We start from the raw sequence: 26,885 nt of genomic DNA, 5'->3' as shown, positions 1-26,885 counted from the left end.
GCTCATATGGGTACTTACTCACCTTACAGGTAAACTAGAATCTAGTCCCTGCAGTTGAAGTGCACTGCAAGCTGAATTCCTATTACTGCAGGAAGTACCAATAGGCATACAGAGCTGTAGTAACAGCATTATCACATGCAAGTTAAGGAAATGATTCTTCCACTCCATTCAGCATTGGAGACCTAGAGTACTACATTTAGTTTGGAGCACTATGCTTCAAAGAAAGACTTTGATAAATTGGGAAAAGTACAACAGGGTGCACTAAAAATTAACACAGGTCAAAGAAACATGAACAGTATGAGAACACTGGAAGAACTGGGATTGTCTGGAGAACAAAAGGCTGAGGAGGGAGTTGATAGCAGGCTTTAAATACCTGAAAGGTGGTTATAGACTATTCACCGTGGCCACAGGGGATAGGACAAGAAGCAATTACCTTGCAGTTGAAATAATGGAAGTTTAGGTTAGATATTATGAATAACTTCCTAATTGTGAGGGTAGTTAATCACTGGAATGATTACCTATAATTTTATGTGCCAGAGAAGTTGAAAAATCTCTAACCTTGAAACACATGTCTGGAATGTTTTAGACACTGATGATCCTGCTTCGAGCAGGGAGTTGGATTAGATGACCTCCTGATGTCCATTCCAGCCCCACTTTTCTTTGATTCTATGAATTTCCTATTTTAAAGAAAATGAAAAACAAATTCTAGCATGTAGAACAATGGTTGCAAACATACATTGCCTTTGTACCTCCATATTTTTTTTTATGATGGCACAAAGTGAAAACAGACAAGACATCCATACCCTTTGTCATGCCATAAATACCCAAATTTGTGGCTGTGATGAAAGGTTGTATAGATTTGTGCTGCGATGTTGCAGCAGACAGCTATAAGCTGTAGATTTTAAAGGCAGGAGAATGCAGGTAGCCTAGAGCTCCCAGCACTCTCCAGCTGCCCTCCCCATGTGTTCCTGGGGTTCAGGGGCCCAATCCTGCTCATCCTGGGAATTCCCCCATAGGGAACTCCTGGGGCACACAGAATTGGGCCTCTAAAGCCTTAAGAGTGCCTACACAGGTTTTCTCATTTGCCTCTTCAAGCAAGGAACCCTGGGTTATCCCACATACAAACATGACTGGCAATTCCAACTCACAAGTGTGCCTCTGCAAATGGGTAAACCCCAGGTTTCCCTACTGGTAGAGGCATGCTGAGCAATTCCCCGGGGCTCCCCCGTTTGCAGAGGTCCACTCAAAGTGTTGTCCCACAGGATAACAGCAGGGGCCTAATCCTGTGGGACAATGGTTAACATCTGTTTTGCCCAATGAAGCAGATCAGCTATGTCAGGGTGCATCTGTTTCTAGCCAATGACGACTCCCAGTTTGGATCAGCAGCAGCATTCAGACCTTTGTCTTCATAGTATTGATGTTTATCTCTTGCTATGAGAAAGTAACTGATGGTGGTAGTAGGCTGGTGTCTTCCTTTGCCATCACCATCTCTGCACCTACGTAGTCTGGGTCTTGCTCCCTTCCCCCCTATTGAATTCCATACCCTCACTCCTGCCAGACTCCTTAGTTTTTTGACTCTGTCTTAATATTAGCAGAACGTCACTGAGAACAGAAAGGGGTTCTTTCCACAGATTTTGTAGCTGGTCCCACACAGACCATCAACAGCCAGCAGAAACAAACTACAGGAAAAGTCTTGCTAAACTACTGAGACTCTAATTTGGAGCTTGCTGGGTACATCAAGACCCTGACTTGATTGCCAAAGACTAACAAATCTTCAGTGAGCATTTTCAAAGCGAGATGTTCAAATCTGGGTAAACTGGGCATTTTCAGGGGAATAGCAAAAGGCAAGGAAAGTCCTCTGTCAACATTTTTAATCCTTCTAAACTAGTGGCAAGAAGTGTGAGATTTGTTCATGTTTTTTAAAACATCAGCAAAAATATATTTTCCCCTAATGCTGTCTTTGGCAAGAGCTGAAACTTTGCTGAAAGGGTTCAAAATTAAGCCCAAATGTTTAATGTTTACATTAAACCAACTATTATAGGCAAATGAGAGAAAGTAACAGGCAGTTCTAACTAAGAATTGTTCCTACCAACTCTGCTTTAAAAAACAGCAATAGAAAAAACATATTTGTGTGAAATTACCCTCAATTTAAGTCAAAGATGATCATAATGCAGATTTTTCTTTTGTGTGCGTGTGTGGGGGTGGGGAAGAGGGAGAGGGGCTTGTTTGTTTCTGGTTTTTTACCAAGAGATCCAATCAGTTTTGCTTTACTGAGTTTATCATCTTGAATTATACCAGAATATAGTAATAAGGAATACCCAGTTCAAAACCTATCGTCTAAAATGAAATAAAAGTGAACAGATTTCTCAGCAAAGAATACAACCAATTTTTGTTATTGTCCTAACATAAAACATGCCTTTGTGAAATATAGCAAATGGTTTGTTTATGAGTATGGAAATTTTATGAAGATTTAATTACTAAGGTCTTTAATTTGATTTTATGAAAACATAAGAGAACGTGAAAAGAATAATTGTGCAGAGATATTTCCCTTTGATGCAAAAGAAATTCCCAGTGCTGTTAATAGTAGTATATACTTCATTACACCTTCTGTTTACACACCACTGAATTTAACAGGACTGCAATTGCGTAACAGACCAGGAAATGCTCACAATATGAAAAATTCTGCTTTTTTTTTTAAAATTACTCCTCACCATCAGTTTTGCTGATCTCCCTTTTTTAGCCCTCTATCTTGTAACTACTTATACACATGAGTTTGCCCCACTGAGTGTTTGTTGAGTGCAGCCGAGCCATTGTCATGGAGGACGTAAAGAATCACACTGCAAATGGAGATGCATATCCCATAATCATGAAATGGATGCGACTAAAGTGCAATTCAATTGCATCAGGTTTTTAAATATATATATATATATAGCTGGGGAAGGAGCATGGAAAAAGTAGCATAACAGAGCAAGGACAAGGGTCATTTTTTTGTTCTTCTGTACTATGTGGTTCCACCAAAACTGGAAATAGCAATGCCAAAACAGCACGAGGAACACTGTTTTCCAGGTATTGCCTGGCTCATCGTAAACAGGAAATACTTCAAAAACCTCTCAAAAAAGCCTGGGTTCATGAATTCTGCAGCCCAAATTTTTCAAACTAAGTCTAGATATATGGATGAGGTTGATGTAAGCATTTCAGACCAGAAGTGGGGTGTGGAAAATAGAAAGGAAACATATTTCTTTCATTTGGATTATTTTGTTTTGTTTTTCCTCAACTCTGAATGATATCCAGATATACCGTGCTAATGGCCCTGCTAAGAATTTTAATCCCTTTCAGTCCTTTTTTTTTTTTTTTTAAACTTGTTTCCTTCCTGTGTGAAACCTAACAAAAAGGCAGCACTACTCATTAAGGAATATAGTATGTATTGTTCATGGCAACATCAAAATCCCAGTTTTCTGACTCACAAGGATTAAGAGGAGAATGCCACACTTGTTTAAGTGGAATTTGAAGCTTGAAACAAAAACAATGTCAGGTCACTGACTGAAAAACTACACAGAAATCTATGCTATACTGAAGTGTGCATTTACCTTCCATCAGAATTCAAGTTTTCTCCAAATATTTGCACGTGAGAAATTCAGGTGAGAAACTACTGCCCCAAAAATAATTGTCGAGACCATACGATCAGCTAGAACTTTGGGACTTGAATGGGATGCTGTCAGTACTTTAATTAAAGTGTCATTTCCTTCAAACTGTAATACCATTTATTTCTGAAAAGCAGGGTTTTTTTCCCTTTTTCCCCACTTCCTTATTTTAACTCATCAGTAGAAGTAACAAAATCAATCAAACCTCAGAAGTGGACCAAATCTGATTTTTCACAGAAACACTGAGATACTTCTATGTATTCGCATCCAGAAAATTTAAATGATAGACTCAATTAAGTACAGAGGAATGAATACAGATATAAAATACAGGGAATTTCATCTTTTAGATGAGAACAGTGAGAACAAACAGTGCATTAGTCCACTTGGAATACCAGTAACATGCTGTTAAAATAGCTTCTTAGCAACTATTAAGGTGACAATCCCTTTGAATGAAACCAGATGGGTATTTTGCACATTCCTCAAATGAGGGCAACTAGAAACATTAACAGATCACGAATGACTCGCTCTTCTGTCTCAGCCATCCCATTTCTTCCACCTTTTTATTCTAAATCCCCAGTGAACAGTAAGAGAAAGGGCTTTGAAAGAGCTAGAAATACTCTAAATCCTTTTTGAAAAGCATATTAATTCTGAGTCATCTTGTTCTGATTTTGTTTCCAAGGTTGCTCCCTGACAGTTAACCGTGTGGTCATCAGAACTGCTGGCAGTACATAACCAGAATAAAGTGATCTCTTAAAAAAATTCAGCTTTCCATTCAGCCTAGATGGGAGTATTGCTATCCTCCTTAACTCAGGCTTCTCTTCCTGCCTCCCATCCCATCCTACTCCCACTCCAAAAACAAAAATCTTCCCAAAAGACAGCTTACCGAGAACCTGGAAAAACAACTGATGATGGAGACAGGCTTGAACAATGAGTCTCAATCAGGGTGTTATGGTACTCTGAGGTGCCTCGAGATCCTTTCAAGCGTGCCACGGAGCACTGTGTAATGTAAACACTATATTAAGTGAGCAAACATGGTTTACAAGTTAAAGCCAGAGATTTTAAACAGGAATCCATAACATTAAAATACATTCTGACCTGAAGTGATCCAAGTTCTTTACAACAGAAGAACTACCCTATTATTTTTCCATAGTCAAAAAATGAGTAAAAATAAGAGCCAGCAATTTGAGGGGTTCCTCATATCTAAGGAGCGCTGTCTTGAATCTAAAAAGGTTGGCAACCAAACTCGAAATTTCAGTCTGAGATCTGTATAGTTCTCCTCTAATAAATATGGACCATGCTGGTGCACCCTGTCACTAGACTACTTTGAGGGGCACCAGATCCCAAGTTGAGGCAATTCCGAGGAAAATGTTACAATCTACTTGCTTACAAATGGCAGCATGTGGGTGGCCTAAGCCACTGCAGATACCCAGATACCTTCTCAAGTTTAAGGAAAGCGCAAAAATATGTAATAGATCTGCTTACTTTCTGAAGGTAAATGAAGAGAAAGGATGCCCAATTAGCCATGTGTTGAGCAAAAAGGAAGGTGCTAATATGTTGCATTCTACAAACCCTAGAAGGGAAGCTATTCTTCCACATAGGCAAAGGCAGTAAAAGACCAAGCTTTCTGGAGGAACTGGCATTCAGTGGGAAGGTGAAACATGAGATCCGGTCGGGGTTTGCGAATTTCAAAGTATTGACTTACCCTCGCTGAATACTGTCATAGTGTGCATCATTGGGGTAGGTATGCATAGACTTTGATGACTACAAAGCACTGCACTCTCTTTAATGTTCCTTTGTTCAAAAATTTGCAGAAGTCAGGTAATACAGAAAATACTGAACACCATGTATAGTGCTTGTGAAAACTACACTGACAGCACAAATCCAACTCATTGCTTATTTTAATATGCTAAATATTTGATGTGGTAAGGTTAATACATTGTGTAACCGACGGGCCTTCTTGTGTCATTCCTGGGAGCACTGCCCTCCTGGTTGTTGGCTACTCCATGTCCGGACCTGGTTGTCACCGTGGATGTTTGGTCTCCCTCGTCACCAACCCCGCTCTCACCTGCCATGACTTTTTGTTTCCTCAGTGGGCAGGGCTACTTCACAGGTCCCTCGGTGGCTCAGGCTTGGCCTGCCAGTTGCACATGGGGCTCCGCCACCCCTACACCCCGGCCTCATGCCACCTATGGACTCCACTTTCCTGTCCCTGCTCTGTGCTGCTTCTGCAGGCTTCCAACACATCCTTCGTACTCAATCCCACCATCCGTGGGATACCCCACCTCAATGTTAGCCCCTTCACCTTAACCTATACCGGTGCCTCAGTCGCACCATCTGTACACCCCGCACCACAAGCCCTTCACCCAGTGAGACCCTCCACACTAGGAGTCACTGATATTCTCACTGTCACGCTGACCCTCCACCAGATCCCTCTTAACCGAAATGGGGCGGGAAAGGGATCCCCTTAGCTGCTCTCTGGCTGCCCCGCTCCTATTCCTTTAACAGACGTCCGCTGATCTTGGCAGCGATCCCGCCTTGATCTCCCTCCAGCCAGGTGATCTACGATCCTTCGCCCCTCTTCGGCGTGGCTCACACCCACCGTCCCGGCACTTACTTCGGGGTCCTCAGAATCCTCCTGGGCCGTCCCAATCTCTAGCAGCTCACCCGATTCACCGCTCCTGGGACGATCCACCAATGTCCCTGTCATCGAGCTTCTCTTAGGGGTCGCTGCTCCCTCTGGCACACCAACTTGATGTTGTCAGTCCCAGAGTTCCCCCGCCACTGGCCCTAACCGTTTCTTTATTCCTGGGCTCTCCGCTGCCTCCGGAGCGGCGGCCGCCGTTTTTAAATCCGCCGGCCAGCATCCGACGCTGCCGTCAGCTGCTGGCTGCAGCTGTACGAAGATGCAACTAACGAGCCATGCGAGTTCTCCCTCCGGCTCGGCGTCTCTCCTGTCCTGGGCTTCAGGTAAGTGTCTCCTGTTACCTCGGGCCCCAGAACACATTGAAACTAACATTACTGCTTTCTGCATATGCCATCTGACACACTGTACACAAACTGTTTGTCTCTCAAAGTGTCAGTCAAACTGTTCTGAAGTACTTACTTTATTGGCGCACAGGCTAATATGTAACAGTAAATGACTTCTTATAGGCCAATTTAATTATCTGGGGCAAAAAAAAAGCCATGCAAAATGTTATTTCCAGTATGAATGGTTATTTTCTTTTTATATATTAAGTTCCAACTAAAAGCACTAATTACAATTAAAAAGACTAAATGTAATTAAGAACAGGATGGAAATAATTTTACATAAAATTATATAAACACTCACAATTGCTAATGTCTGAAGCTCTTTGCATATTGAACTGTTACTGACCCCACATATATCTAAATGTATAAAAAAAATAACTATAAACTTATGCACATACTTATATATACACACACATTTTATAGGCCTACACAAGCCATATTTAGACATAAGAATGATTTTTAGCTATTCTGTTTTTGATTATTATACTCTCTAATAGAGCTCTTAGTGGCAGTATAGTTTAGGATTAGGTATTTTGTCTTGCATGCACAACCCCAGGCATGCATAATTTGGGACTGAGGAATTTTAGTACCAGAAGTCCAGTTGGCTAACAACAGCCTGAAAATTCTGAGCATTATAGTGATCCCCCACAGCATCTGAACAAAGTAAACCTCTTCCTTCTTTTACACAGCTCCTACAAACACAGATGCCAAAAACCCCTACTTCATTTATCTTACCAAGTTTTAACTAAACTTTAAAAACACGATTTGTCTCAGTAAAGATTCCTGAAAAAAAGAGTATATGATGGAACTTATACAACACCAGTATTCAGGTCACCTAGTGCAAATTTTCTTAAGAGCTTGTGGTTGTCTTTATTGGTGTTACTCGCAAACTGACACTAATGAGATTTTTGCAGTATTGTTCCCCAGCAGTTAGTTCTCAGTCTCTCGCTATCAGAATTTTCTAGAAGTTAATCAGATTCAAGCTAAAAGACATATACATTGCATACATTTTCTTGTCATGTCTACACATTTGACCACTGCATACTTGAAAAATATGTTCATGCTACTCACTATTATAAAGCAGCAAAGAATACGATTGTTCCATTTTAGATTAGTAAGTATTCTTTTATTATTGTGCTTTCCGTTATGACCATAATTGGGTGACCATAGGTCCCATTTTTGCCATGACAGCCTTGTTTTACACCTGTCCTCAGCCTTCCACTAATTTGCTCCAAAGAATGCTTTTGTCCTATTTTCAGAAACCTTTGTATATATTTCTTAGGGCTTGTTCAGACATGCATTTGAGGCAATTCAAATGCTGCTCAAATTTTAACTGCTTTTGAAAACAAAACAGTTCGGTATTGTTCACGCGTGCAGTGCCCGCCTCCCCCCACATTCCCTGCTGGAGTGCTTCTCTGCAGTGACTAAATACAACAGTGGTAGACTCAAACCTGGGGGCACAATACAGGGTGCCCACCCTCCAGCATGCGACAGCCATATTCTCCAGTATGCTCAGCTAGGACCACAGCTCAGAGAAAGCCAAGTGTGTCAGGAACCAGGAGGTGAGTGTCGGGAGATGGCTGAGGACCTTTGAAAAGGAAGCACTTGGGTTACCTTGTCTGCCACAACACTAATCAGCTTGTCCCATTTTGAGGTTTTGGAAATATGGTCACCCTAGTATAGTCTTTCATTATTTCCTTTCAGAGCCTGTTAGTTGCAAACTGATGCAAGAGAATAATTTCAGATCTGGGCTCTTAGAAAAGTAACGTCTGAACTTCTAAGTGTCACAGTGCTCTCAAGTAGAGCACAATAGTGAGCACAATAGTTCATAATGAAGGTGATCCAAAAAACCTACTGGAGCCAACAACTTGCATCATTGCTGATGTCAATGTACAGGGCAAAAATAGGGAGAACTCTTCACCGAGTCAGAGGGAACAGGCCATGGTGATGGATCAGAAAACAGTTCTCTACAGAAAGTAACAGGCTGATGGTGATGCTTCTTTTTTTCAAGTTAGTGGGAATCAAGAGGGTATTTTATATATTTTCTTTTGTACACCACCAGATAATCTCACTTTGCTCACACTTTAGCTCCAATGGTCGATACCCAACAGAACCATTCTACTGCTAAGTCAGTCAGTTTGCATTGCTGACAGACAGCGCTTTACATAATGATAATAATAAATGCAAGTGAGCAGCTGTCAGCAGTGCTCATTATTAATGCACTGTTCAATATTGCAGCCAAACATGCACCTTTTGGGGACAATGTGTTTTCAACCCAATCAACATTTAAAAACTGTCACCCAGCACAACAAGAAAGCACCTTGAAATAACGATCTAACGATAAAAGGCTACCATTGAATGGACTGAAGAGTTCCTCACTACACAAAGAAACTGTTATTCACACTGCTTGTTAAATGCTAAACCATGGGCTGTATCCCAGGATCAGTTATACCCATCACTGATGTGAACAGGGTTGTAGTATAATGGAAAGCATAATTTATCTCACGTATTCATTCATAGTCTCACTCCTCCTAGCTTGAGAAGCTCAAAACATTAACTTTCCTAATATTTGATATTTAAGAGACTGCTTACAAATGTAATTTGTCCAGCTATGAAGTATACCAACTTCACTGTACTACCCTTCCTGTCTAATTTGAAGTCTTGCAGTTTCCTGTACTTAGTCTGTGATGCACCAGGTGGTATAGAAATGAGATCTTGAGTCTGTTTCTGTCTAAATCAGGGGTACTTAACCCTTGATCCGTTAGCCAGATCCAGTCCCCAGCACCTTTTCATCTGGTGTGCGGGACCAGTGCACAGGGATGCACAGGGCCTGATCCCAGCGCACAGAGCTGGGCAGAGGCAGCATCAAACCCCCAGCCTGCAGTCAGACAAAGGCAACTCAGGACCCAATCTCAGTGTGCAGAGCCTGGCAGAAGTGGAACAGGGTCCCAGAGCTCCAATCCTGGCATGTGGTGCCAAGTAGGGTGTGTGCGGGGTCCCAGAATCCCAATCCCAGCTTGTGGAGTTGGGCAGGGGATGGTGCCATCCAGATTTGGGTGTGCAGGCCCGATCATGGTGCATAGGGTCTGATCCAGCCCATAACAGAGCCCAAACAGTGATCACTGTTGGGAGGAAGTCAAAGCAGCCTTCACTATTCCTTGCCAGTTAGAAAGTAAAAGCCATTAAGAAGAATATTTACTATGTGTATGCACAATGTGAACAAAAGATGAGTATTGCCAAGATGGGATGCCCCCTCATCCAGTGGTTCATATCAACACTTATTTATTTTACTACTTTCTCTGCATCAAAATAATTAGCAGTACTATACTTTGCCTTTCAGCTATTTTGTTCAAAATAAATAGGTTTTTGGCAAACAATAACTTTGAGCCAAGCCATGTGTTATTTTGATCATATGCCAACTGCAAAATTGAAAATCACCTTGCTGACACACTTAAAGTGACATAATACCTTTATTTACAGCTTGCATTGCCCAGCACAGAATATACTTTTTATTTATCTGTATTTTTTTCCAATCAAATACTTATTGTACTTCCTAAGTTCTATGGAAAAAATACATCATTTTAGATGAAAAAATGTTCTGACCTAAATTAATATCCATTTGGTTTTGGTTCAAAAACTGGTCTTAATCCAGATGGTAGATTTTCCAGCTGAAAACCACAATGGAGAACAGGTGTACTTGAAAGCAGTGATAATGAATCAAAGCAATCATAGTCCAGTTTCAACATACAGCCCACCCACATAGCCATTAGCTCATTTGCCAATCAAAATTCTGGAACTTAACAAACTACAATTTTGTGTAATTCATGAACAAATAAATTCCATCTGTTTTACCTTCCAATTCAGTGTTGATTAGAGGGCATGATGCAGTAACGTGGAGAATACTCTGTAGTATTCTACTGGCATAAACGTATATTGAGAAAAAAGCCTAAAGGCTGGCAAACATTAGCAATATCCTAAAGCTTATGCATCAAGAGAAGGGAGATTGGTTTGTGTGAACTGAAGAAGGTGAAGAGAACAACAATAATTCTGTGCACTCCACATTCACAAGCTTCCCCCTCAGATTTAGCCTTTCCAAAAAAGATGCCAATGCAAATGAAACATCACAAGAAAAAGAATAAATGAAAATAAATTTAGTTTTAACTGATTTTCAGCATGTTTAAATCTTCACTTTCTTTGATGGTTCCGCAAGTTGAGTTGTTCCTACAAGAAAGTTTAGACTCAGCTCTGTCCAGTTTTCCTTTTAGATTATGCAAGTAAACATGTTCTAAAACACATGGTCCCAAATCCTTTTTGCTTCTGGACTTGCACAACTAGGCACTATTCCTTACTCAGCCTGAGAAAGTATCTTAATCTCCCTTCTGTGATCAACTCCCATTCAATGTAAGCCAGGTAACTTCAGCAGTATACCTGCTTTCCCCACTCCTGTGCTGAGGAGCCCAAGAAACTAGGAGGTGCACCTGCATTGCCACTGCTTCCCCCAGACTCCTGCTCCTCAGCTGTGGCACGGGTGCAACTTCCAGCCTACAGAAAGCTGCATCAGAGCTGGGCAGCTGAAAACTGCATTCTCAATGCTGCCCCTTACCCTCACTCTTCGCTCCACAGCTGCAGCCTAGGTATAGTTGGAAGCTTCCCAGCCCCAGTGTAGCTCCCCCCACTGATTGAAGCTATGCCTGCACCACAGCTGCAGGGAGAGGAAGGAGCATGGGACATAGATCATAGATGCCTGGCCCTGCCACACCTTCTCATGGGCTGAAAGCTGTCTCTGCATCACAGCCAGGAATCAGAGAGCTGGAGGAAGCAATGCTGGCACAGGCAGGGCACCCAGCTGCCCAGCCCTCACATGGGCACAAGCAAAGCCCTGCACTGCTAACACACCAAAGCTACTCAGCCCACATTAGACAAGAGTCAGGAGCACAAGTGGCAGCAGCACAGGCACAGCTGGAAGCTGCCGGGCTCTAGTACATCTTCTTGCTGCCCAACCCCAGCATGGGCACAGATAAAGCCTTCCAGCTCCACAGGCGCAATCTGGCCTGCAGGATATATGCTGCTTAGCTCTGGAATAACTCATTCAGGGGGGCATGAGTAGTCAGAAGCTGCACTCATAGCCTATGAAAGCTCATGCCTTTCTGAGCAAGTACGTCTATAAGGTGGCACCCTGCCTTCTTCCTAATTTCTGACTAACACAGCTAACTCTCTCTCTTTGAATTCATAATTTAGTTTTGAATGAGGATTTGCAGTTGTAGATAGCTCATCCCTTGTATTGGCAGGAAAGGGAAATTAATTTGGAACACACTTGTAGTCAGGCATGTTATACCTTAAGCAGCAGTGCCATTCCTTTACCTTCAATATGCTGACAACTGCACCACACTAAGGCAAACTTCCAGACTAACTGGGTCTCTTCAAAGAAGCCTTAACAAACTTTGGGCCTCTCTCTCAACACTGAGAAGACTAAAGTACTCTATCAGCCTGCCCCAGGCCATGAATGTGATCCCCCACTTCCCAAGTTACCATAGAGGAAAAGACCCTGGAAGTAGTTGAGCACTTCCCCAACCTCATTAGCCACCTTTCTCATAGGATAAACATTGATAAGGAGATCCAGCACAGGATCCAGTACAAGTGCCACCTTTGGGAAATTACTTCAGTGCAGCTTTAGTGATCAGAGTCTCTGGAAAGACACCAGGATCCAGGTCTACAATGAACTTATCAGCCCCACCATCCTCAATGGACGTGAAATGTGGGTGATCCTCAAGAACCAACTTTCTTGGTTGTGGGAGCTTAGTAACAGCCTAAGATCTCATGATGGCCAGCAGAAACACTACACTACTGAAAACACTGAAGGTATGCCTCAAGAAAACAGATACTGACATCAAGAGCTGGGAAGAGCTTGCTGGCAACCAAGTCCGATGGTGCCACAACCTCAACCAAGAATCAGCCTGTTTTGCCTTCAAAGCAGAGAAAAGAAGGCAGAGGACAGAAAGAAAAAAAAGAAGAGGAATCCTAGCTTACAGCCTACTCTCCTCTGTGGAAAGATCTTCAGTTTCTGTAGATGGATCTGTGGCTCAAGGCTTGGACTCTAAAGCCATCTCAAGACCTATCAATGAGCTGTCACAGAGACATCATCAAATCGAGGGATTGCCGACAGCCGAGAAGCAGTGCAAAGGTTTGGAGATTTCCCCCAAAATAGTCCTATGACAGTTTACATCAACTGAGGCTCTGTCCTCTAGAGAACCAGTGACAACTATGCAGGTAACTCTAAATTGCCTTAATGCACTGATACTTAATTTGAAAGAATTGCTTCCAAATTTGATTGCTAGTTATGAAAGGTTTAGTTCCAAAGAAAGGCAATTATTCAGCTGCTGGCCTGCCCAGAGGTCTGCTGGCCATTTCAGCACCACAGCTGCAGAACAATTGTCTGATTTCAGCATCCATAATAAACAATTATTGGCAGCGGGTGAAGGCTTTCCTCCCCTTTGCCTCCAATTGCAGCACAAGAGCATTTATTCATTCTTACTCTAGCTACTATATATGATATGACATTTGGGGGACTTACACTGGCTAACTCAGTTAACGTCCTTGACATATAGCCACAGAGGGGAAAATCTTTGATTAGAATGAAAAATGGGAGCAGACTGGAAGTTAAATGACTTGCAAAATAAAACAAAAAGACCCTCTGCCCCTTTATTTTACAAAGACAGGAAATGAAAGGCAAAAACCCTAAAGAGCCTGAAAAAAGATTAAAGACTCAAAATACTGTCAAAAGAAAAATGAAATGCAAATACTTGCAGCTGAGGCCACAGATGAGCAGTGGAAAAAATATCCACATTGCCACTGAAATAATTTCCCAGACAAAAATAATTCATTAAAAGGATTCACTCCACCTTTATCTACCTGCAGAATTGGGTAAAAAACTGCACATCAGAAAGCCAGCTAGTTCAAGTTTCCCTCTGGAAAATCAGAATCACCACAGTATTAAAAAAGATATCTTCCATGTACTGGCCAGTTTTTCTCCAACATAGTGGTCTGTAAAAAGTCAAGACTGACATACCTTTTCTGGTTCCTGCAGCCTTGATCAACTGTGAAGGTTACAAATCACCATTGTAACTAAAGGCAGCACTACAGGTTTAGAAGGAGAATTTTATTTTTTGGCATGTGGCACTACATACTCAGCTCACCCTTTCCCTGGCATTTTTTCACAGAACCCCCACTGACTGAAGAAACAGAAGCATCTGCGAAGGAGAGTCATGAGCAGCTTCTTAGCTCAGTTCATCACTGAGGGAACTTACTGTTGATAAGCTCTTCCCTCAGCAATAAGCATTACTAAGTCAATGGGAATAAATTTAGTAGGCTTGGAAAGATAAAAGGCTGATTCATCCTGATGAAAACAAAAAACAAAAAAGGAGCAAACAAAATAAAAAATGCAGTAAGTCTCATGTTTGCTATGTGGTTACTTTTCATCTTCCAAAAATAAAATATTCATGATTTTTCCAATGCTAGCTGCCTACTGCTCAGGAAGAAACTGTTAAATATGTAGCAGGATGATGCCCTGTGTGAGAGGTCTACACATTTAGAGATTTAATTTTTATATGATGCTTTTAGGATTTTCATGTATTTCACAGTTTTATCCCCCTCTAACAGTTCATTGCCAAAGAGCCTCACAAAATGTATGACTTCTTATGGAAACAGGCTAAAGGGCTTTGGAGAATTTTCTCATTTTTCAATCTATACAGCAATGCTACTAAAAATTCAGCACTCATATTAGAAAACAGAATGAGATATGACTGAAGAGACGTAACCTTAACAGAGGTAAACAACATATATTGAGAAAGTCAAACATCCATCCACAGAGTGAAATTTAAGTACAGGAAAAAAAAGTTATGATTTTTTCATGTAAAGTTTACCATCATAAAAGCCTGATCTTATCTCTGATGGACATTTTGAGCATACGAGGAACCTAAACATATATTTCTCACTTAATTATCCCCTTATTGGCTAAAACAATGGTGCTCCATCTTCCCGGCCTGCATGCCAGATCTGGCTGCAGAATGTCCCCAGGTGCTGGAGCCATTCACAGGCAGTGATATAATCTAGCATGGCTAGGTCATCCAGCCCACAGGACTGTCACAGGTCCAGAAACTGGGTGCTGGGGGAACAGTGGCAGCATTGCCACAGCTCTAGGGCAATTAACCAGCAACTCCAGGAAATGGATGACATGGACCTGCAGGCCCGATTCAGCCCGTGAGTCAAAAATTGAGCACCACTGACCTAAAACGTGTTGGATGGGTGCTGGTCTCTAACACTATTCAAATTAATCTCCACCTCAACTACAAAACAGCTGCAAGTCCCTTTCCTAGGCATTCCTGAGGAAAATCCACATACTCTGTCACTGCTCTACTGCATGTAAGAATTCTGGTACATGCACATTCCCAACTAGCCAAGATTTAATGAACAGCTCAAGGAAAGCCCCACATCTGTCATGTCCTACTGCCTCCTTTCCCCTTCTGATAACTTGAAAGCTCATGGGTTTCCAAGGCTAGGGACAGACATTCAAAAAGCCTGAGCCTGAATTGATTCACTCTTGACCGGTTAGTCTAAGCTGTGCAGCTTAAACTGATTAACAACTGGACAGACATTCTGTGTTAAATCAGGAAACGCAGGCACATGCCTGCAGTGGCTCAAGCCAGAAGCTGGGGGACACTAGAACATGCCTGCCAGCCACTGCCAAAGGGGAGGGAAAAGAGATGCTCTCCAAGGCTCTCACCCCTCCCTGCTGGAGCAGACGGGGCATGGCCAGGTACCAACCCAGGCTAGCAGGACACACAGGCTGCCAACCACCAGCTTGGTGGGGAGGAGGAGAGGGAACTACTGCCAGACAGATGAGTGGGGATGGGAAAAAATTCTTCTCTCTAAAGCAAGCATATATTAAACACAGCAATTTGCAAAGCATACAACAGGGAACTACCAAAAATCTTTGCCTAAGCTAAGATACATCCAAGTAAAATACAACAGACACAACTTAGTCCAACTTAAAACATAAAGCAGGAACACAAAAGAATGCATAAGTCTTACTAATCCTGAGGGCAGAGTGTCTCCTTACAGCCAGGCATTCAGAAAGGCTTTGTTTAGGTTTTACAGGTTCTGCTTTATAATGTAAATGTAGCTGTCTGCATTCCTTGGTCTGCAACTTCCAGCCAGAAGCTGTCTGCAAATTCCCTTAACTCCATCTCCAGCACATGCGTGTGATGATTGTCAGGTCTTTCCAACACATCTCACCTCTCAGTCTGGTCCTGCAGGTCTTAGCTCTGGGATCACAAGTGCAGGTCTTGCTGCCACCCATCTCCCCTCTGGGACCACTGTGGAATTAATCTCCTCCCTGGCTGGACAGAGGGAGGAATGAACTCCATCTCTGCCTGGCTGCCTGAAATTGCCTCTGCAGAGCTTACCAGCGGGGGGACAGAGAGGACAGAGGGAGAAATTTGCCTCAGGGGCCATGGCAGGCCAGCATCTGGCCACGCCCCACCCCTGCTCTGGCTAGAGAGCAGAGTGGCAAGGCCAGCCCTGCTGTAAAGCACAACGACCCACCCAGCCCAGAGAGCATGCCAGGATGCTGGGGGAGTCTGGTTTAACTTAAACCAACAAGGGGTCTGAGACAGACATTGCATAAACCAGTTTGAGCCAAATCAGTTAAGTCTAACTACATTCAACTAGGTTTATCTCAGACTGATATTGGCCATTTTCAAACTGATTTATGTGCACTGAACATCTGTTCTGTTACACGTTAAAACCAGTTTCTGATCACTAAAACCAATTTGTGTGTCATGTCTGTCCCTAGCCCAAGAGTTATACACTTGAAAAGTAGGTAGTACTCTGGGAGCTTTGCCAGCCTTCCAGAGGTAGCCTCTCTGCAATGGAAAGTGAAACCCAAACCACTGATCCAACCAGAACATTTTGGAAAACTTTTTGTTGCAGAGTCTCTGTTGCCAAGACTGAATATGTTTACATGAGTCTTCTGCTGGAAAATACTGGCCAGGGCTCAGAAGCAAGCTGAACTGTACTGAGACAAACACACAAAAGAACAGACTTCAGTTCCCCCTTCATGAACCCGCTAGATTTGCAACAAGTAAAAATATACTTGTCAGTAAAGCAAGCAAATGTGCTTCAATATGTACATGATCTTTTAAATAAAAAGGTGCCATTATTCCATATCCTCGTCTAACAATAGAATCACCTGTTAAATAAGAAATTTTGACAAAAATCCTCAGAGACTGAAGTATATTAAATGGATTGATTTTAGACAGGTAAAAACTTTTCAAACAAGACCAAAAACTCATAGGGGAAATCATCCCCTCAAAACTTAAAAAGATTTTTGTGACAGATTTTTTGAATGACTGGAATATAACCACTGAACAACTGTGGTAATAAACAGCATATCAGTACCATTTTGTTTATATATAGAACCTAACGTAAATCAGTCATTTTTTTCAAAAATGATCACTTCCTGCTGAAAAAAGTAAACTACATTTTGAATTCTGAAAAATATTCACTATAGGAATGGATTCTAAAGCTAATGTTACACTTTTCCTCCCTGCATGAAGAAATGCTGCCCTCAATTTTTATTTATTTTTTTACTTTGCAGAAAGTTTAAAAAAGCTGGTGACTGAAAAAGTATGAGGTTTTTCACTGTTGGAATGGGTATATAATCAGATCACCTTTACAGGAATTTCCACAAGCGAGAGTTACTTCTCTATAACTGAGGTAGGTATTCTCCTTGCAAGTCAGGACACTCTTCTCCCAATTTACATACAGCATTATATTTAATAATCCTAAAAATATGGATATTAAAGGGAATCATTTAGATTACAAAAAAGCAAGCATTTGAAAGTTGTGAAATGCCAAATCTATGCAAGCTCAATTCTATCCCTTTGTGCATCTGTCCTCAACATGAAAAGATGCAGAGTCTGGGGTGCGGGAAGAGTATGTCATCATGCTTATTACAAGACTATCAATTAGAGACTATGTTACAATGCATACACACAAAGGGATGGAACTAAGGAAGCACATTCTACAACTTCCAAAAAGAAAAAAAAGAAAATTCAGGAGTCGCTCTTCAGCACCCTTTTCAACATTTCTCCAAGGTTTCAATGTTTCCTTTGTCCTCTATTTTCACTCTCTGCCACAACCCAACACACACACCCCCACAAAACTCATTTTTTGTTGGGTCTAAACAATTTTCAGTTCTTGTTCTCTTTAGTATCAGTACATAGTGGTTCCTTAAATAGAACACACCCCAGCTATTAGTAGATACACAGATGGATGAGTTTTTTGCTTTCTTGTTACGAAAAAAAAAGAAAAGAAAAAGTAGAAAAGACTTTTCCTTTCTCCCACAACCACTAACCTACAGTTTTTAGAGGCCACGGGTGGATATTTTGTATTTTTTTCATCATTTAGCTGATCGCTGTTCCTGAGCGTGATCATCTCGAGTCCTAAGACAGAGATGTAATCAAATGGCAGGCACTTTAAAGAACCATATTGTCAAGCCTGGCAACTAGACTTGATGGAGTCACATTCTGCTCTGGAATTTCTAATCATATATTCAATAGCTGCTGAAGATAGTGAGTTTTCACCCCTCCTCCATACCAAGAGAACTATAATTAGCTTCCACAGCTGAAGTCTATAAACTTCTTGTGGACCAACAGCTATGGAAGTTAATTACTTATGGCTTGCACTCACAGACATTAATGGCTCTGAACTGGCTGCACACGTACACAGCTAGAGTAAACCTCTTAAGATACACACATCCCCTATCCTCCAATCCACTAGAGGTTAGTGGAAGTTATCTATGCAAATTCTCAAGCTCCCACATGAAGCTGCAAGCCAGGAATGACTAGAACATGCTTGTTGGTAATTGAATTTATATCTTATTCTCATTTTTCTTCTCCAAGTAACACCTAAGACATCTCATCTAAACAAAAATGCTGTAATATGCTTTCTCCATAACATGGTGTTAATTTATAAGGGAAAGTACTTCCTCTGACAAACAAATACACTGAATGTAATAGAACCTAATAACGATCTAATCATAAGGCCAAATATCCCAAAGTCTTGATGAAGAACGTCTTGCATTTGAAAGCTTGTCTAACTCTAACACAGATATGCAGCTGGTCCAATAAAAGATATCACCCTAAAAAATCCTTATCTCTCACATAAAAATTGTTAGGGCAGGCCAGGACACGGACAGTCCAAAGAGTGCCGAGTTCAAGCTGAGTGTCCATCCACGTCCAGGGTCTCAAGCTTGGGGCTGTGATGAAGTCAGGATCAAGGCGGGCTGTAGATCATACCAGGAAGTCCAAACTGGAGACAGAACCACTCAAGCACAAGCAAGGCAGGAACAGGACAATCCAGGACTGGAACAGACGGGCATGGTAGTAGGAGCAAAGACAGGTAGGTGCTTATAAGGGATCCAGGCAGGAACAAGGCATGGGTTCAAGCTTAGCAAGGTGCAGGCAGGAACTAGGCAGGGTAAGGCACAGTTCTAGGCTATGCAGAGGCATAAGCGAGAGCAAGGCAAGACAGTGGTATCTAAATAGGAGCAAGCAGGTAGGCAGGCTTCCATACAGGTCAGGAGAAGCAACCAGGCACTCCACTGCTCAGTTTCAGTTCCGCTGTATGGCCTGGCCCATGCAGGCAGGTCCTCTGCCTGAGGCCCCTGGGGACAACACAGCCCATGCCTCCAGCTAGACCTAAACTCCTTAGAGAGATAAATCATTCTTCTGTGTATATTTGGATTCAATTTTGACTTTTGATTAGGTGAAATTAGGTTGTTGCTCTCATTCTAAATACCAGTTTAGTCCTCATGGCAAACCAATACTGCTTTCACTATAATACAGAACATTTGCCCTGGAAACACCAACAACTATGACATACCCTGACCCTCAGATTCAGCCAGGTGTGCCTTGATATTCACTCCTAGAGAGTGTTCTCACACCTTCAGGAGTGCTCTTCAGCTTTAAACCCGCCTGCAATCTGCTGCTTAGACACTGAGAATAGACTGAGATGCTCCAAAGATCTCATCATTGACCAATGATCAGCTTTACCTGCCTCACCCAGGTCTTCCCAGCCCTTAGCAGAGGGGATTTTGCCAGCTAGAAGAATTGCATCCTTGTCTGATCATGTGCTCAGAAAAGATTGATTCCCCCTTTCCTGAAAGAGGCCCATCTGTATGCTCTGAAATCACTTTTACTACTGACAATATTAAAAGATAACAGAAAAATTTATTATAAAAATAAGGGCAAACATTAGAAATCAGTAACCATATTGAGACATACACAGAATGCAAGAAAAAACAAACAAAAAAAGGAAATATCAAAACAACAATCTGATTTTATCCTGCAACTTAAACCTAAAGATGCAAAATCTACTCAGCTCCCTGCAACTTCTCCTGTCAGGTAGAAAACCCAGCCACTGGCTAAGGGACCAAACCACCTTAATCCCAGGAAGCTTTAGACCAATGGTTCTTTTATTTGCAGACCCCTAAAAAATATTGAATGGAGGCACAAACCCCTTTGGAAATTTCAAAAGGAGGTACAGACCCCTTTGAATTTTAAATGTGGGTATTCACATACTTTTGACTGATCATAGTCGTCTTTCATGGACCCTTTAGACAGTCTGTAGACTTCCAGGGGTCCATGGACCCCCAGATGTCTGCAGGCCACAGGTTGAAAACCACACACTTGCTCTCCCAGCAGATTGCAAGTATGGTTTCTTACCTGGCCATTTACATATATTATCCATTGGATTTCTTGGGGAGATCGTACTATAGGTATATCTTCCTGCCCCTCAGTGGTCTGTGTACCAGACCAGAAGTCTTTCCTGATCTAATTCTGACAAGGAGAATATTTGCATCCTTTCAGACACAAAAATCCAGCATCCTAAACATGATGTCACTCACTTACTTCCCCTCTGTGAGAAGTGTCCTTCCCTGAATGGCCAAGTGCCACTCTTGCCCCACTCCTCTCTTTTAAAATGTAAATTCATCATGATCTGGAAGGACCTGGCTCACTTGCCTCAGACCATTCCTGCAGGGATCTATTTGACTGGCCATTATGCATACCCATGTCAGATGCTAATTCTTAGAGATTACTTTTCTGTCAATATGGGAGGAACACTTAAATTGATCGTTGCCCTGTTAAACAGTCTTGGCCAAAAAATGAAACAAAATATTATATTCATACCAGTTGTCACAATTCATATAGGCATAATAATGATAAGGCAGAAAGTAGCCTGATACATAGATACATAGCTACCTATACATAGATACTACACATGCCTTTTTAGCCAAACAAATTCAAGAAAACATGTGTGACATTCCACAAACACCTCAAAAAATTGTGAGTTCATAAAAACAACCATATGGTAGGGAGCAAGTAATGTACCTCAACCAAAACCATCATCCCTCAGTTTCATTTTCATGAGCAATTAATGTAAATAAATTAAACTAGATCTGTGGGCTTGCATACCATGACCTCACCTATCATACTCAAATTGGAAATAATTTATTTAGCTGAGTTAAATCCTAGAAATCAGGATGTAGCAATAGAACCTGTAGGGCAGTGGTTCTCAACCTTTTTATACTCAAGACACCCTTTGGAAAATGTCAGCTTAGTTTTCACTCAACTTCTGAGTGCAGAAAAATAGCAATTCTTCTGTTGCAAAGAACACCGAAAGACCAAAAAAGGTCAGAATGGTTTTAACACTGTGGATTCCCATTTGAAATCTCTGGGTTTACCTTGTGAATCATGTTTGCACACCTAACAGTGCTGACAGCATCCCAGTGCGTCACCCTGTTACACCTTAAAGGCATCTCAAGGCACCCCAAACTGGCATGGCTCCCTGTTTGAAAAATCTCTGGTATACAGTAACAAACAGTACCATAATAATTAAAAACTTTGCTTTAAAGCAGGGGCTGGATTAGTACCACAAAGTCAGTCTGCAGGCCAGACTGGACTAATAGGCTGGATCCTGTGCATGTCCCAGAGAAGCCAGAGCAGATGCTGTGTCTGGTATGATCCTGCTCCAGCCACTCTGGAGCCTTGACGTATGTAACGACTGCTATGGGATATGCACCGGATCTGGAATGGAGTTGATGCATGCTGGAGTGGGTGTCAAGCACAGCACAATTCCACAATTGCCAGTATGAACATTGTATGCAGTGCTTGGGGCCATCCAGTGCACCCCTCATACTACCTGTGGGTCAACTCTAAGACCCACAGGCAGCACCAAGGGCCAGGTGATAAGGCTCCACAAAAAGGATATGGCCTTCACATTGCATCTTTGACACCTCTGCCTTACTGAATTCTTACATAGATACACATAATACCAAAGTATTTTTGGATATGAGTTACTATCTGTACAACTTTTCCCATATAACTATAAACTTCCAAAGGAAACAGTTATTGAAGATTTTTTTTTTTTTTTTAAAAAGAGGCAGAAAATTGATGCCAGTTAATATTCTTCTTTTTTTGTACATTCTGAAATGCAGTTAAGATTTGCTACCTGCCATTGTGGTTCAGTGGTAAAATCCATGTCTGCCACGTGGAAGACCCGGGTTCAGTAATATGCACGTGCATATAACTACAGCCATGAAGGCACTGAAAATCCCAATTCAGTTCTGGCTTTTGGATTCCATCTCAATGGCTTAAAGTAGGGGTGGAAAGTCTAGGCAATCTCCACTCCTCCATACACTGAAGGTCCTGGTGACCTTCAAGGGGGCTGGACCCAATGATCTTCCAAGGTTTCTTCTGGCCTTACAATCTATGAACCTCTCAAGCATACGCCACGATCCAGAAGGATTGATGGTTGCCTACTACTACTACTACCACCATTTGCTGCATGTTAGCAAAATGCCTTAAGACTCAAAGAACCGTAGTAAACACAAACACTCCTGATGAATCTGAGCTGGATTTCTAGTGTCCATGTACCGTGAACCACAGTCTGTCTGTGCAGAAGACATTTCCATAAAGCACAGAGATTTCAATTTCTTTTCTCAGATAAAAATTATGAGTCAGTAAGTGCTATTCAACCTTTAACCAAGAGAAGAGATACTTTGCCATTTGGCACCTCCAGTTAGATTAATATAATTTTATCTCACCGCATAAGATAAAAGTAGATGTTTTCAATTTTTGTCTTCCATTCAAATGGGTGGGCAGATGGAAAGTGCTATTTTTCAAAGTAGACTTTCACTTTTTCCCCTCTTGTAATCAGTGGGAGATTCTACTTTTTAAAAAAATGACACTACTATGTCCCTACATATCTACTGGAGCTGATTTTAGTTACTCCAATTCAGACTAAAGCCACTATTAATAAACTGGGGCAAACCAGAACAATAAAAAGACTATTGTGATTTTCCATGTGGTCTTGGAAAAAGAGAGACAGAGAGAGAGAGAACGAACACACAAGAATCTGTATTCTACAGCTACATTCCTTTTAAACTACAAACAAGGTGACGTTGGCAAGTCAGTGAGCGCTCAAGCTGAGTCCAGACCTGACCCAACTCAACTGTGAGTCCATGAAAATGGAAGAGCCATGCCAACAAAAGTCCTCTGCCAGTATTTCCTAGATGCAGTAATGACCTAGTATATCATGCTATATATTTTGTGCTTGCCTATCATCAGCTCAGGTTCTGTTCCAGCCTAAATAACTAAACCAGTCTCTTTGACTTCATTGCAACTTAGTTAGAAGTACCTCCAAGGTCTTTGACTAAGCCAGATCTCAAAATAGAGCTGTAGTGTATAAAAAGAATGAAGTACAATATAGCTTGAATGCACGACTATACCTCAGGATAAAAGAAAAACAATTTGACAAATGACTTATCCTAGCATCAGAACTATAAAAGAAAACATCAAGCTAAGATATTTAATGGCCACTGTTTTTGACGCTGAGCTTTCTTTTGTTCAGTCATAATACATATGATTACAGAGAAGCTTCCCATTCAAATTGGATCCATTTCTAAAAATTCTGCTGACCTATTAATTCACACCTATGTTAAGCACCTGTTTGCAACCAATAATAGTACATGTGTTGGTGTAATATAATATATGGAATGATGCATCCAGTTTGCCAAGTGGAACACATTGTATCATCTTTTTTTCCCTTAGGGAGTTAAAGTGTTCTCTGTAGCCAAGGCAAATGTAAGAAGGAATGGAAATTTTCTACAAAAAGGCTGAAGAAGCAATTGCCTTCATATATCTGATTCATGTGTAGGAAACTAAGATTGTGGGCTTTTAATAAAAAGCAGAATTAGCTATACATAAAGACTAAAAAGAGCCAGAAAGCAGGTATAAATTGGTGTAGCTCAGGAGTGGGCAATTATTTGGGCTGGATAGCCACTTAATGAATTTTGGTGAGCTGTTGAGGACTAAAGGTGGGGAGATGAGCTGGAGAGTGATGGATGGAGACTGGCTGAGGGCTTCCACACTGTCCTGTGCCCCTCCCACCACCCTACAGCTCTAAATGGTGAGGTGGGACAGGACAGCAGAGGCTCCATCCTCTGCTGGCAGGGGCTGTACAATCCATGCTCAGGCGCTGGCAGCTGCTGGACAAAAGTAACCCCACGTGCACACAGCTAGAGCCAGAGCCACCAGGGCCCAAACGCAGCTTGGCCAGGGCCTGGCTGCTCAGCAGGTGGGGCTACTTCCACCCACCACCCCCCATAGCACCTGGGAGATGCAGTCCAGCGCACAGGCCCTGGGCAGTGCCTACCACCAGAAGCTGGGGACTCAGCACAGCTGGCCCAGGGACTGCAGGGCTGGACTGCATCTCCCAGGTGTTGCGGGGGATGCTGGGCAGAAGCAGTTCCACCTGTCCAGCACACTGTGGCAGGCCCTGGGCAAGCCATCCTCAGGGTTCCACTTCTGCTGACAGGTAGCAGCTATGGCTACAGCCTCTGCTGGTGCCAGACAAGTGTGTGTGTGGGGGGGGGGGCAGCACCAGCACCTGAGCCACCCACCCACAAGCCAGATTACAAAAATAAAATAAAATAATTGGTAGGCCATATTTTACCCACCTCAATGTAACGCCACCAATGTCAAAGGAGCTACATGAAATTACTTCAATGCCTCACCTATTTAATTACAATTAGACTTATCAACTGAAATTTTTCCAAAAAATATGGGAGTCCAGCACTTAAATCCCACTGATGTTCAACAGAATTTGAGCACCTCCTTTCTTCACGACCCTTTGAAAATCCCACCTACAAACTGCATAAAGCACAAGCCCTGCATTAAGCTGGTTTTTCACCTTAAAGAGACAGGTTTGGAAAGATCATCAGTGTACAGGACCACAAATCTATTGCCACCAGCAACAGCAGTCCCTCAATACGAGGATGACAGCCTTCCAGTAGATAGGGAAGTCATCTTCAGTCTGTCCAGAGGTGACTGAAGAAGCCAATCCAAGACCTGCATGTTCAACTGCACCACGGGCAAACAATTCCAGGAAAAGGAAGTAGATTCTGGTGATATCAAGTCATAGCTTTTTCTCTTCATCTCTTTCATCCATCCACCTCCATAATAAGATAAGTTTGCTCAAAAAGGTCATTGCCTTATCATACATCACAGAGACACTGGGAATGATTCAGTGCTTGAGTCTCAGACCAATCTTCAAAGTGTCCTCCTGTCTCTTCTTTCCCCACCTCTGAAGTAGTGACTATTGGCAAGTTGGGAATATAGGACTTCTTTCAGGAGCCAGTTGTCAGGCATGTCATAACACATCCTGGCAGGTTTTATTAAAAAATGAGACTGCATCTCATTCATCCAAACACATGTATGCACACACACACACACACACACCCTTAAAATTTTAGCACCAATTGTTATGACCTCTCATATAAAACAGGTCATTCTTCTGCACTGGGCTCCCTTGAAACTTAAAGAACTAAATACATTGCCAGTAGATAGCACACTGGAGAAGTGGTACATTGCAGACAATGCTTGGTCACATGTTTTGATCGTGCCCGATTATCAATTCTTTTTGGAAAGAAATGACTAGAGTTATAAGTATGAGCTGCAACAGAGTCTGTTGATCCCAGATAGGCCTCATTGTGGGAAAAGCAGGGGGGCTGAAAACCGTTTGCTTTTACGAGAACTTAGGAAGCATCTACATGCAGCTTGTTTCCCGCTCTGTTGTGCAAAAATGCAAACCGCAGACTTGCAGTTGGAAAGTCCTTAGCTTCGCAACTATGCTAGTTTGAAATGCGATTGCGCTAATGGAATTTTCCCAATACCTTGTAATCAAGTATATAAGCAATGGAGAATAGGCACTCAGGGTCAGGCTTTGATCCGAGTCTCATGACTCCAGGCCGACCTGCTTGCAAGCAATAAAGGCTTTATCTCTGTGGCTTGTGGTGTGACTCACTTGTGGGGACCAAATTGGAACTTAGCCTCCAGGAGTTCAAACGGCCCCTTGTACAACAATTCTGGCGAGCCAGCCAGGAGAGCTCTTGGACCACCCCGGAGCCAGACAACAAGACACCGTACGTACTCATGGAGTGCGCACCAAGCCATAATTTGGGCCTGCCACGAGGCCGAAAGCATGAGTCGGGGCACCCAGGAGGTTAAAGGCACTGCATTTCTATTTGAGTCACCCCAGCCACAGACTCTGAGGACGAGGTACCTGGGCATGTTTGGAGTGAGTATATTAATTCCCTGTCTCATTTTGTTAGTATTATTATTTGTTGGTCCGTCAGGACGTTGGTCTGGGAGTTCTTTGGCCCAGAATTTGGAAAGAGACATAATGGGTACGGGTCGCTCCTGAGTTGAAAACTCCAACACCCCGTTGGGTTGTATTTTGTGCAATTTTGATAAATTTGTCAAATATGGAGATTATGGAATAAAAATGACTAAGGGTGAAATTTCAAAGTTCTGCCAATTAGAATGGCCTACCTTCGGGGTAGGCTGGCCAGGAATGGGATCCTTCGATGTTGACCAGGTCACAAGGGTACATAACGTAGTAGTTCATGACTGACATTGGGACCAGTTCCCTTACATTGACTGTTGGTTGGGCATGGCCCAGGACCAACCATCTTGGATCAGGAAATGTGCAACAAGTATAACTGTCAGCATATTCTTTTGCATTGTGTCAAGCTGCTGTCTCCTCACCTGTTGTGTACAGTGGTGTTTGCAGGCAGACTGTCACAGTTTGGATTTT

The 26,885-nt window shown here is 42.2% G+C and overlaps 1 protein-coding gene and 1 long non-coding RNA gene across 2 annotated transcripts in view; one reads left to right on the top strand and one right to left on the bottom strand.

Annotated features, from left to right (window-relative positions):
- KCNC2 (potassium voltage-gated channel subfamily C member 2) overlaps positions 1–26,885 on the bottom strand; it is a 176,947-nt gene that overhangs the window by 106,626 nt on the left and 43,436 nt on the right.
- The window catches only part of LOC109315484, a 17,689-nt gene continuing 11,055 nt past the window's right edge, over positions 20,252–26,885 (top strand). The window contains exon 1 of the long non-coding RNA XR_002102515.1: positions 20,252–20,353. This is a non-coding gene — a long non-coding RNA (uncharacterized LOC109315484). The remainder of the gene's footprint in view (positions 20,354–26,885) is intronic.

This window comes from Crocodylus porosus, unplaced genomic scaffold (genome assembly GCF_001723895.1).
Source record: "Crocodylus porosus isolate Cpor-Errol unplaced genomic scaffold, CroPor_comp1, whole genome shotgun sequence".
Lineage (NCBI taxonomy): Eukaryota > Metazoa > Chordata > Crocodylia > Crocodylidae > Crocodylus > Crocodylus porosus.
Note: the sequence above shows the minus strand (reverse complement) of the source record. Positions and strands in the feature narration are given on the sequence as shown.